Below are 13,116 nucleotides of genomic sequence, written 5' to 3' on the forward strand. Positions count from 1 at the left end.
AAGGAACCACCAGGATCCCCCAGCCCAGCCCCTGTCCCTGCCCAGCCCCTGTCCCAGCAACCCCAGCCTGGGCATCCCTGGCAGCGCTGCCCAAAGGCTCCTGGAGCTCTGGCAGCCTCGGGGCCGTGCCCATTCCCTGGGGAGCCTGGGCAGTGCCAGCACCCTCTGGGGGAAGAACCTTGCCCTGAGCTCCAGCCTGAGCTGCCCTGGCCCAGCCCCAGCCGTGCCCTGGCTCCTGTCCCTGGCCCAGAGCAGAGATGGGAGCTGCCCCTCGGGAGGAGCTGCAGCCCCGGGGAGCTCTGCCCTCACTCTGCTCCAGCTGAACAACCCCAGAGCCCTCAGCTGCTCCTCATGGCCCCTCCAGACCCTTCCCCATCCCTGTGTCCCTCCTTTGGCCACTCTCTAACAATTTAATTTCTTTCTTATATCATGGGGCCCCAAACTGTCCCCATGGCTCAAGGTGAAGCTGCCCCAGCCCAGAGCTGGACAATCCCTCCCTGGCCTGGCCAGCAGTGCTGGGCCTGATGCCCCCAGGACAGGGATGTCCCTCCTGGCCCCAGGGCACTGCTGGCTCCTGTCCAACTGGCCATCAACCAGGACCTCCAGGTCCCTTCCCACAGCTCTGCTCTCTCATTCCCCCTGTGCCCACCCCATGTCCCTGGAAGCAGCAATGCTCCTTCTCCAGGCCACGCTGCTCAGCTGCCACATCCTGGCCCCAAAGAGGTGGGATGGTGCTGAAAGCATGGGGAGGTGGTCCTGGGCTGCCAGAAGAAAAGGCTGCTTCCTACATAGGAAAAAAAATCAACCTCTCCTTCAATCATGGTACCTGACAGGCCTGACAACAGCTTCACTGCAAAGGTTGTTCCTCCACAGGCCACAGCCTCATGGAAAAACTTCATTTTTCAGTTGTACCCTGGCAAAGCAAGGGCAATGACAGGTGACAGCTTTGGTGACACCTGGGGCCATCTCAGCCCTCAGCAGAGGGGGTTTGGGGTGTGCAGCCAAGTGTTGGAGATGCACAAAGTGCTTCAAGGGCAGCGAAACCAGCCCTGGCCTGCCCACCTGCTCTGCAGGACCAGAGATGAACCAACCCCTCCTGAGACTCTCCCAAGGCTCAGGTGGAACCACAATGTGAGAAAGGGAGTGTGTGGGAAAGTGGATTTCAGGATCAAACCTCACCACGGAGCAGCCAAGTTGTTCTGGGAGAAAGTTTCCTGTCAGAGAGTGTGGTCACACTGGAACCAAAACTTTTCTTAAGAGCAGGCCAAAACTGAATGACTGATTGCTAATTCCTCCTTTGTGGCAGAGCAGCTTCATTTTGAGCTTATGGGCTGTGCATTTCAGTGCTTTAAATGAATGGTTGGATAATGATAATAGTGTCCTAACTCCACAGCAGTACAGCAAATTAAATGTGATGCTCTGGGTGGAGGTTAAATAGACTTAGGATTGCATTAATGTTTATGTTTGGATGTTAACAGAATGAAATAACCTGGAGTTACTGAGTGCAAATCTGTTATCATCTGTCCTGGGGTAAATACCAACATTTGGGGTTTTCCTTCAGATTTAGGATTTCAGTCAGTGAAAGAATAGAATAGAATAGAATAGAATAGAATAGAATAGAATAGAATAGAATAGAATAGAATAGAATAGAATAGAATAGAATAAGGGGCCTACAGTGATCATCTGCCTGAGCAGCATGACCCAGATTTAAAGCCTGTTTTTAAGGGCATTGTCCAGATGTTTCCTGAGCACTGTCAGACCTGAGGCATCAAGCACCTCTCTGGGGACCCTGTTCCAGTGTTTGATCACCTTCTCACCAAAGAAATGTTCTTTCATATCAAGTCTGAAGCTCCTTGGTGCAGGTCCTCTCCACTCTAGACAAAACCAGTTGTGGGCCAGTCACCAGGGAAGGAATCAGCCAGAAGTGCCCATGTCTGTGTAAAATCAGAGTCAGGGGCTGTGTGTGAGGCAAATCACAGAATCACAGAATAATGGAATGGTTTGGGCTTGAAGGGACCTTAAAGCCCCTCCAGTTCTACCCCTGCCATGGGCAGGGACACCTCCCACTGCCCCAGGCTGCTCCAAACCCCATCCATCCTGGCCTTGTTCATACTGGCAATGATTTAAAGTTGAGGAAACACAAAGTACTGTTGCTGAAATACATAAACATTTAGAATCTGTGCATCAACCCAACCATGGAATTACATTTACTCATTTTCAAAAGAGAGAGAGAAGATTCCCACTTCAAAAGCAGTAACAAGTCAGAGCCCTGGTAGGATATTGACTGTGGATCACTCGTTAGCACCATAAAAAGCTGTGTAATTAGACAAAAATTACAAGTAGTTTCACTGAGAGGGATGGAATACTTACTTACATCAAGAGGAAATTATTTCATGATTCCTCTTCTAGATGTTTCCCATATTTTATGGCATTATGGCTTTCATGTTTGTTTAATTGGTAGAGCAGCAGGAAATGAAAGGAGATGCACAAAACATGGTTTTGCTGTGTATTAAAAGTTGCATTCCTGGAAACTCAGCTCAGAACATTGTCCAGAGACAATGGGGACTGAGAAAACCTGGATCCAAAGTTCCCTGGCAGGGAAGGAGGGTTTCTGTCCTGTGGAGCCAGGCTGGGAGAGCTGGGGGTGCTCATCTGGAGAGGAGAAGCTCCAAGGAGAGCTCAGAGCCCCTTGCAGGGCCTAAAGGGGCTCCAGGAGAGCTGGAGAGGGACTGGGGACAAGGGATGGAGGGACAGGACACAGGGAATGGCTCCCACTGCCAGAGGGCAGGGCTGGATGGGATATTGGGAATTAGGAATTGTTCCCTGTGAGGGTGGGCAGGCCCTGGCACAGGGTGCCCAGAGCAGCTGGGGCTGCCCCTGGATCCCTGGCAGTGCCCAAGGCCAGGCTGGACAGGGCTGGGAGCACCTGGGACAGTGGGAGGTGTCCCTGCCATGGCAGGGGTGGCACTGGATGAGCTTTAAGGTCCCTTCCAACACAAGTCTGGGATTCTGTTCTGTGATTCCATTCTATGGCAGCCCAAAGTCCCGGGACTGCAGCACAAGCTGACAAAGCAGCTGACAGAAGAGACAGCTCTGAGCTCTGCTGGGTGCTCTGTGGGAAGAGGCACATGGGTTTCATCTTCAGAACCTCTCCCAAAGCTCTGGCCCAGCACAGGGACCCAGTGAAGCCCCTTCCTCTGAGCCCAGCCCTGGCTCTGCTCCCCTGCTGCAGCACGGCTGGGGTGTTTTTATCTTTGTGCTTTTCTAATTGTGGCTTATTGCCTCCAGAAACCCCAGGAAAAAAAGGCTGTTTGTCATCACAACAGCCACAATTGGTGCCTTATGATACCCAACATTCACACCCTTTCCTGGGGATTACAGTGCTGATGTTTTATGGGGGAATCCTTGGCATTCATGGATTTACTGCACAGAGTGAGGACAGGCCAGTGCATGGCACTCACAGCTGGACCTCTCAGCACAGTGGGGTTATTGGCTTGTGATAGCACAGAAAAACCTGTCCCCATACCTCTGGATCCATAAAGAAAACATCAGTGGACAGAAGTGTATCACTGCTGGAATTGTCTCCTTGCTCCCAAAATAGAAATGAAAATTACCAAAAGCATTGGAAAGTTTGCATTTTCTCTTTCCCTGTGTATTGGATTCTATTTCTCTAAAATATCTAATCTTTTATACAAGACCATCCTTTAAAACTTATTTCTAGTTCTATTTCTCTCTCGACAGTATTCTATAATATATCTAAGTCCTGTTCTATAATATTTCTAAATCAATATTTTCATCTTAAAATTTATATACAAATACACACCATATAAACCTTCTATCAAGTTTTTACAATTTCCTACAAATTCATTTCCCACACCTGTGCTCATGCTGGAGTGGCACCAAACGTTTATAGCCAGGATCCCAGCCAGGCCCTGGTGTCCTTGCAGGGCTCTGTCCCATGTTGGGAAGCAGGGCTGTGGGGACCTGCCTGGGACATCCCCAGGCTCCCAGGGCTGGGAAGGTCCCTGCTCATCCCCGTCCCTGCATTGCCTCAGCTGGAAGTGGTGACAGGGGTGACACACCTGGGGTGTGATATGCAAGGGGCACTGCCCCTCCCCACACACCCCTCCTGTGCCCCCAGCCCCAGAGCCACCCCTGGCTCAGCTCTGCCTCAGTTTCCCCACAGCTGCCAGACCTCCATCTCCTCTAGAGAGTGCTGGGCTTTGATCCTGCTCATTCCTGCACCCCTGGGCAGCCTCTGGAGCTGCTCCTGGTGCCAGGCAAGGTCAGCAAAGCAACAATTCTGTGTCCTGCAGGGATGGACCCACAGGCTCACACCCCAGCTAAAATTCTTCCAGAAGGCTTCCACACAGGAATCCAAGCTCCTGAGAGAGACCAGAGCTCCCTGGGCCTGGCTGCAGCTCAGCTGCTCCTCCAGGTGCTCTCCCAGCCCAGCTCTGGGCTCCCAGCTGGGCACAGCTCTGCCTCCCTGTCCACAGCAGGCAGCCAGGGCCTGCCAGGGCTGCAGGAGAGGCCCAGCCCCTGATTTTGGGGATTGCTGTGCCCAGAGGGATGCAGTGACTCACAGTCTGGCAGCCAGCTGGGAAGTTCCCATGAACATAAGCCAGGCTGATGGTGCAAGCAAATATCTATTCCCAAGAGTCAAACAGGAGCAACACATTCACAAGTGCTATAAAGAGACAGAAACAAAAGCAAACCAGACCTGGGCCTGCCAAGATGAGCCAAAAGCATCTCTCATTCTCCTCTATCCCCTGGCCAAGTGTCCTGGGCAGGCTCTCTGCTCTCAAGCTCACAGACACAGGGTAGGATCTGGGGCTGAGATCACCTTGGATATTTCCCCTTCTGAGAGATGGGTCTGAAGGAAGAGCCAGGAACATTTACCCATTCTCCAAGGGGTACCACATTTCCTGGATTAATTAGGAGGTGTTCCTGGCACTGTTCCCTATCCCCACACACCTGGCTGGGGACTCCATCACTGCACAGACACACTGGAAATGTCCCCTCCTCCTGAGCCACCACATTCCTGCTGCTCCACCACAGACACTTCCCCACCTCCCATAAAACCCCCTTAGCTCAGCAGCCACACTCAGTGAGCTCTGCAAGACTGACCCAGCTGGCTCCTAGAATGCTGTGACAGCCATCACCCTCCCTGGGGACACTGTGGGCAGAGCCTCTGGCCAGGCAGCCCTGGGAGAGCTGCAGTGGCATGGCTGGTGTGCCCCATCACCCCCCACCCATCACTGAGGGCTGTGGAGCTGCCAGGGACAGCCTGGTCCCCAGCCATGGCCAGGGGACACTTGATCCCTCTGGGAGCCTGTGGGGCCAGAAGTGCAGTGTGAAAGGCTCCAAGCTCCTTCCCAGTCCAGAGGAGAAGGAGCTTGGACAACACCACCCAACACCATCCCCCTCTGTGTGAACTCCCCAGGCTGTGCCTGTGCTGAGTGAAAAATTTCCCCTCCTTTGTTGTTAAGTTTTTTTCCCAATTATTCCCTTCCTCTCCTGTGTGAACCAGAGGGACGAGGCAATGTTGCTGTACTGACCCACCTGGATTAGAACCTCCCCAGCTTTCCCTGTGTCAAACCACAGCCTCTTCACCTGGAGAACACCAGGAGCAGCAGCCTGGGGTGGGAGCCAGGTGCTTGGCCATGGCCCCCATTGCTGTTGCAGACACATCAGGGCAGCTGGAGCACCCAGGACCCATCTCAGAGCTCCTGCAGACCTGGCCAGAAGGATAAAGTTGGGTAGAACCATGCAGGGGGCCAGAGTTTCTGTGCCTGAGCCCTGTGCTAAGGCCCAGCACTGGGGCCACCAGCCTGGGCCACTGGAATGCTCAAGCCTGGAAGCTGCAGGAGGGGAAGCTGATGGGTTCTTTGGATCCCAGGCAAAATCCCATCAGGTCTGGGTGTTCCCTGGCACATGGGGAGCAATGCCCAAGCTCTCAGCCCTCCCTGCAGGATGTTTGGTGTCCGTGTCATCCCCCAGCCCTCTCCCTGGACATGGAAGGCAGAGCATTTTCCTGTCTGCAGAGGTGGCCTTGTGCCAAGCTCTCCCTGGAAGGATTTGTTACTCTGCTCCCCCAAGGACTCAGCAGTGGTAATTTTCCTATCCTGCTCCTATTTCCCACCTGGTATTTGGCATTTCTCTGCACAGCTTCCTCCTCAGCTGGGGATGAAGGTCAGCCAAGACAGCAGGAGCTGAGAGAGACGGAACAGAAACATCTCAGGGTGAGACAGTCTGGCACAAGGGCACGTCCAGCACCCACATCCCAGCAGAAGGCAGCACAGGAAATGCTCATTGTCCTTGTCCTCAGGGCCATGGGTCACCCTGCAGCATCCAGGAGGGGGCTCTGGGCAGGATGATACCAGGACTGACACAGGAACCTCCAGGCAAGGGCTCAGAGAGCCAAAATCTGAGCTCCAGAGAGAGGGACAGATCAGGCTCTCGTCTCTTCCACTCAGCCCCCTGAGATGCTCTGGATGGGGGACACTGGAGCCAGGACTGGGGGAAAAAAGGGTCCTGGAGTAGCACTGGAGCACCTGATCCCCATCCCAGCTCTCTGATGGGAACCACTCCTCTTCCATGGCTGCGTGGCCACAGGGCTTGTGCCAGGGGCTGAGGTCTCATCCCTTGGGCTCAGCCCTCTCACTCCTCCAGCCATTTTTCTGAAAGTCATTGTCCCTTTGGGAGGAAAACAAGAACTTCACCTCCCTCTGGAGCCAGCCTGGCAGCCCTGGTCCAGCAGGGTCATTCCTGTGGTTGCACTGGAGGGTGGGTTTGGGTTGGGCTGGAGGCAGAGCAGCAGCGTGGTGGTGCTGGGACCTGCAGATCCAGCACAGCCCAGGGACAGCAGCTCTTTGTCTGCCCCATCAAAGGATGATCCCCATCTGAGGATGCTTGTGGGGCATCACTTGATTGGAAATCACATCCCCAGAGCCCCAGCCATGCTCATCTGCCTGCCAGCCCTCCCCACCTCCTCAGAGCCCTGACCACATCTGAGGCTCCCAGAAGAGCTCAGCACTGAGCAGATGCCAGCAGATAACAAGTCAGGCCCTGCCTGAATCCCTGGTGCTCTGTCCTGTTCCTCCAGCCCAGCTTTCCCTGGAATTTTCACACAGACATTGTGTAGAACTGTCACAGACCCAAACAGCTCCTGGCAGGAGCAGCTCTACCAGCACATGGAAAATGCCTGGAGAAATTGGATGACACCAATGGGGACTGTCCTGAGGGCTGGCCTTGAGTCTCACCAGTGAGTCTAAGGCCTGTCTGCTCCTCCAGGTGGATGCTAAGCCTGTGTCAAATCAGACAGCTTGACCATGATCCTCTACAGCCCAAAAAAACCCCACATTTTTGGCATGTAAATAAATTAAAAACCTGATTTTATCATCCTGTCTGGGTGCCTTGCTTGTTCCAAGGTGCATTCTTTCCCAGGAAACACCCAGGAAGGCAGCTCTGGCCACCAGTACAGAGCTGAGGAGGAGGCTGGGTGCTGCAGAAAGTTGTCAGTGCTGCAGACATTTGAGCATCCCTCCAACTGCAGCAATCAGCTGTCAGAGCAATCAGAAGGAGCTGGAAAGCTCCTGTAGCAGGGTAAATTGAGCTGTTATCACACACTTAAGGATTGATGAGAAGACTTTGGTTTGCACTTTAACAGTCCCTTTCATCTGCCCAGCTCAGAACACTTGAAAATGTTTATAAACAAGCCCATGTCTCTCCAGAGGAGACTTTATTCCCCTTTTAACGTTGGCCAAGTGCATGGGGAAGAGCTGAGCAACTCAGCAGAGATCTGAGCTTGATGCTGGGAGCAGAGACCCCTCTCCTAGGGCAAAGAGCCAAATCCTCACAACATCTTGATGGCAGACCCAGGGCTGACAAAAAGGACATCTCCAGAGGACTCTAACAAGGCCCCAGAACGGGTGTTCCTCACCACTAAGCCCTTTTATCAGATGTCTTCATCTTGTGTTGCTGCCTGAGCCGTTCCCAGTGAGCAAACCTCCCTTGTGAGGCCCAGGGAAGGAACCCACAATTATCCCAAAATCTCCAGATAACCCAGGCAAGCCAGCACAGACACTGAGATGTTACCTGCCCTGAGCACAGCTGCTCTCTGATTTCCCAAAGCCCAGCCTGCTTCAACAGAAGTGTCCCAAAATCCTCTTCAGCTGTCCCAGTGCTCAGGACATTGCTGGTGACACCAAGCTGGGGCTTTGATCCCTACAGGGGCCATTTGCTCAAGAGCTGGACCCGATGATCCTTGGGGTCCCTCCCAGCTCAGGGGAAGGAAGTGTGGGAGCAGAGCAGTCCCAGTGGGAGCAGTGGGGCTGGAGGGACAGTGGGACAAGGGGGACAGTGGGACAGGGGGGACAGTGGGGCTGGAGGGACAGTGGGACAGGAGGAGCAGTGGGACAGGAAGGACAGTGGGACAGATGGGCAGTGGGACAGGAGGGGCAGTGGGACAGAAGGAGCAGTGGGACAGGGGGGACAGTGGGGCTGGAGGGACAGTGGGACAGAAGGAGCAGTGGGACAGGAGGAGCAGTGGGACAGGAAGGACAATGGGACAGATGGGCAGTGGGACAGGAGGGGCAGTGGGACAAGAGGGACAGTGGGACAGGAGGGGCAGTGGGACAGGAGGGACAATGAGGTAGGAGGTCCCAGCCTCCATCAGCCCTTTGCTGGCCATTGTCCCTGTGCCACCCACAGCAGCCACCCAGCCTCCTCTGGCTCCTCTTCTTGCAGAGCCCAAACCTCCCCAAATCCCATCTGGGCCCAAACCTCCCCAAATCCATCTGAGCCCAAACCTCCCCAGGTCCAATACGGACCCAAACCTCCCCAGGTCCAATATGGACCCAAACCTCCCCAGATCCCACCTGGGCCCAAACTTCCCCAGATCCCACCTGGGCCCAGACCTCCCCAGATCCCATCTGGGCCCAAACTTCCCCAGATCCCACCTGAGCCCAAACCTCCCTAGATCCCATCTGGGCACATCCCCCAACCCTCAGAGCCAAATCCTGGGCTGGGTGGGCTCCCACCCCAGGCTCTGTGCTCTCCCAGCGGCCAGGGAGGCTGCAGCAGTGGTAGGAGCAGAGCCAGGGACACAGAGGAAGCTCAGCCTCCTGGCCCTGGAGCCTTTCCTGCCCTTTCCAGAACAGCCCCGTTGTTGTGCAGCCCCTTGTCCGCCCCAGCCCGGCCCTCACTGACTCCTCTGCTGCAGCCTCGCCAGTGCGGGGGATCAATGGGGCCATTGTTCCCCCGAGCCCTCCATGAAGGGGATTTTGTTTATTAAAAAGTCATGCTGCTGGTGAGGAGCTCCTCGGAGCCAAAAATAACTGAGGCTGCCATTGTTTGCTCGCTGCTCCCTTATCGGCTCCAGAGGAGCGGCGGGCACAGCCACAGCCACAGCCACAGCCCAGGCAGATGCAGCTCCTGCTAAAAATACCCCGGACCCAGGAGCAGGAGACTCCAGCTGGGCTGCCAGGGCAGGAGCAGAGCCCTCAGACATGCAGGGCCACCGAGAGGGCTCCAGATGTTTGCTGAGGGTGCCAGGATGGGCTGGGATGCTGTTATAGATACATAACATTGGCTTTTGGCAAATACTTAGATTTTATATGTGTGATGTTAAAGTAACTTTGTTATAAAGATACCTTTTTTATTTCTGTTGTTAGTTAAGCTTAGACATAGTAGTGAAATAGCTATACTTGTATTAAAATGCCTACTTAGATGACATAACATCCAATGAACATATGAAGACACCTACTATAGATATACCAACAATCAGCACCAACTGTCTGAAGAAAATATAAGCCAAAGCCCAAACTAGAAGTAATAAAAAAAAGAACCAAAACCATAGCCAGGAAACACATGTACTCTAACAAGCAGACCCAAAGAAGAACCATGTAAAATAGTTCCTGGAATATGTAAACTAGTTATATATAGATATATATAAAAGTCTATAAATACACAAAGGGCTGATGTAATAAAAATAATATTTAAAGAGTATCCCCAAAAATGCCAGTGTAGTCTTAGCTGAATGTCAAGATGCACCCAGCCATAACAACCTTTGCTCTCTGCCCCTTGTCTTCTATTGTCCTTTATTAAACTTTTTACATTTTCACAAGCATTTATCACAATGGGCTGGCCATCCCTCGGCTCTGGGGGATGCACAGCACAGCTCAGCCCCCCTGAGGTGCTCTCTGGAGATTTCCTTTGGGAGAACCTCTGAGGGAAGGGAGCAGAGGGCAGAAATCCACTGGCTGGGAGTCTCCAGAGGGGCTGGGATCAGCACAGGGTGTCCCCAGAGCCCAGCATTTCCTGCTCTCTGCTCTCTGGGCTGCTCAGACGGGCAGCACAGCCCAAGGGGTCTGAGCCCCAGGGCTGGGACACCCAGCCAAGCAGGCTGCACCCACCACGGGTCTGCTTGGCTCTCCCAGAGCCCTCAGCAGAAATGTTTGTGTCTTCCAACCAGCCCAGAGGCTCTTCCTGCTGCTGGGATGCAGGGTGGGCATTGGAGGACACACACACAGAGCCTTCCTTGTGCCACCTCTTCCACCCACCCAGCCCAGGGAATCTTTTTGCTTCCCAGAGAGTCTCTTGGCATGAGGTCCAGCATTTCCTGACCACCAGCCCAAGCCACCCCCAGTCCTCAGCCCTGCTGGCACCAGTGGTGGGAGCTGTGTGCCAGCCCTGCCTCACAGCCCTGCTCCCTCCTGGCAGCAGGGACAACAGGAGCCAGGGGAGCAGCAGATCCAAGCAGGTCCCAGAGGTGCCCTTCACCCCTTGTGCAAGCCCAGGGAGAATCCTACAAACACTGCACACAGCAGTGGCCTCCAATAAACTCCCTGTGAACCCCCCTGCCCATTTTCCCAACTGTTCCCTGACATTATTCAACTGATTTAATTTAAGAAAAAAATCCTCCGGGCTGCTCTGAGCCCTGGAGGGCAGAGCTTGCCCAGGACACGGTGCTGGTGATGCTCTGCCCAGGTGCACTCCCCAGAGGGGCAAGACATGGACTCTTCAGAGCAATCTGGGCCATAAAGAGTGATCCCCCCACCTTCCCAGGCTTCTGTGGGCTACTCTGGCAGGGAAAGTGTCCTTTCCTCATGGGAGCAGCACATCAGAGCCAGCCTGGCCCCTGAGGCCATCCCTGACTCCAGACACAGCTCCATGCTCCTGCTCCCTCCCAGCTGGGCTTCTACTGCAGGAGCATCTCGAGGCTTGGGGTGGGGGAGCCTTCCCTGAAACACCCAGCAGCTTTGGAAACTGGAAACTCTCCCTGCTGCTTTTCCAAGAGCCTGATTTTGCCTTTCTGGCTCAAACACACCACTCATTTTTCTGCAGCAATGAAGATAAACGTCAATAAATCTTCTGCAGTCGTTCCACGGGGCCAGGAGTGATCTCAGCCCTGAAGCATTTCAGTGTCCTGCAGTTCCACCCCAGCCCCATCCAGCAAACTCACCCTGCTCCAGAGCCCCAAACACACAAGTACCTCCTTCAAGGAGGTGCCCAGTCCCTGTGAAGTCAATGACACCTCTGTGCTCCAGGGTTTGCCTGCAGCAGCTCCCTCACAAGCAGCCTGTGTGTGTGCAGCAGAGAGCCCTGGCAGTGCCAAATCCCCCTTGCAGTGCTGCTCCTGGGCTCCAAGGTGTTCTGCTGCCTCTTCTCCTCACAGCTGCCCCCAGCCAGCCCCAGCAGGGTGACCCCAGGCTTGGCAGCCTCTGGGGGCTGCTTGTTCACATCTGTTCTCCTTTGTGCCCCTTGAACAAGGCCTTGGGGAGGGGGGTGACCCCCTGTCCTCGGCTGCACGAATTCCCAGCAAATGGGGACTCCTCTGGAAATGCAAAGTCCTTTTCCAGCTGGATGGGCAGCTGGGACTGGGGGGATCCTGCACTGGGCAGGGTGCAGCAGGCCCAGCTGCTGGACACTTCTCAGCCAGTTGTGAGAGACAACTGCTCACTTTGAAAATTTAAAAAGGTTTATTAAACCTTAACAAAAACATAACAAAGGACTACACAAGGAAAAAGCTGCAGCACTGGGAACTGCCCCTCTTGGATACCATGAGGTTGGTTCATCTTCAAGATGGATGCTCAGTCTTTTATACCCTTGGGGGTTGCATCAGCCAGCCCTGGCCCCTCCCAGAGTCTGTCAGTCAGCTCTTCTTTGCCATTTATCAGTGAAAACTACTTTCTTATAACTTGATTGCAGATCAGGTGTTGCCATGCCCACCCCCTGAGCACCCCCAAGCTTTTCCATTCCCAGCTGCCCCATGCAAGGGACACCTGTGCAGCTTCTTTGTACCTGTCCTGGACAGCCCAGGCTGTCTGATGGCAACAATACAGGGGGGAAGGGAACTGTGGGGAGAACAGAGGACATCTAAACTACAATAACATAACTGTACATCACTAAAGTTTTTCTTAATATTCACACAATAGTTATCTTTGAATTGTGAGACCAATCATCTCATTATCCATCTGTAACACAGTGGTGTTTTCCCAGCACCTTTCAGTGGTACCACAGCCCCGTGGGCAATGCAGGGCCCTGGTGCATCCTGCTGGCTTCTGGCTTCTCCCTTCTGCTCCTCACAGACCCCCAGCCCTGGCAGCTCTGCTCTCAGGCCACGAGTGCCCAGCCCCGGGGTCACTGCCCTGCCCACAGGAGCTGTCAGCTCCATGGGATGTGCTGGAGAGGGCAGGGAGGGCTCAGCTCCAGAGCTCAGCTGGGGCAGGCAGGGCACCCTGAGGGTGCTGCTGTGGGGGACAGGAACTGAGTCCTGGACTGAGCCAGCACCCATGGGGCTGGAGCTGGGAATGGAGTTATGGACCTGCAGCACCTGGTGGGGAACCAGGAGCTCCCCATTCCTCCCCTGCTCAGGGGAGCAGGATTGTTCCCTCCTGGACATGCAAAGATTGGATTTGGTCACAAAATGCAGTGGGGAGAAGGTGCTATGGTGCAGGTCCCAGGCTCTCATCCAGCCCAAAGGCAGCAAATGTTGCTCTACTTCAGACACAGCCAGGCAACCTTTGCTGGCCAGGGTGGGTGACCCCAGCCCCTGGAGCAGAAACCCCTTCCCCTTGCAGAAGGACAATGTGAGTGTTTCATTCAGCAGTT

Source organism: Agelaius phoeniceus, chromosome 21 (assembly GCF_051311805.1).
Source record: "Agelaius phoeniceus isolate bAgePho1 chromosome 21, bAgePho1.hap1, whole genome shotgun sequence".
Taxonomy (NCBI): Eukaryota; Metazoa; Chordata; class Aves; order Passeriformes; family Icteridae; genus Agelaius; species Agelaius phoeniceus.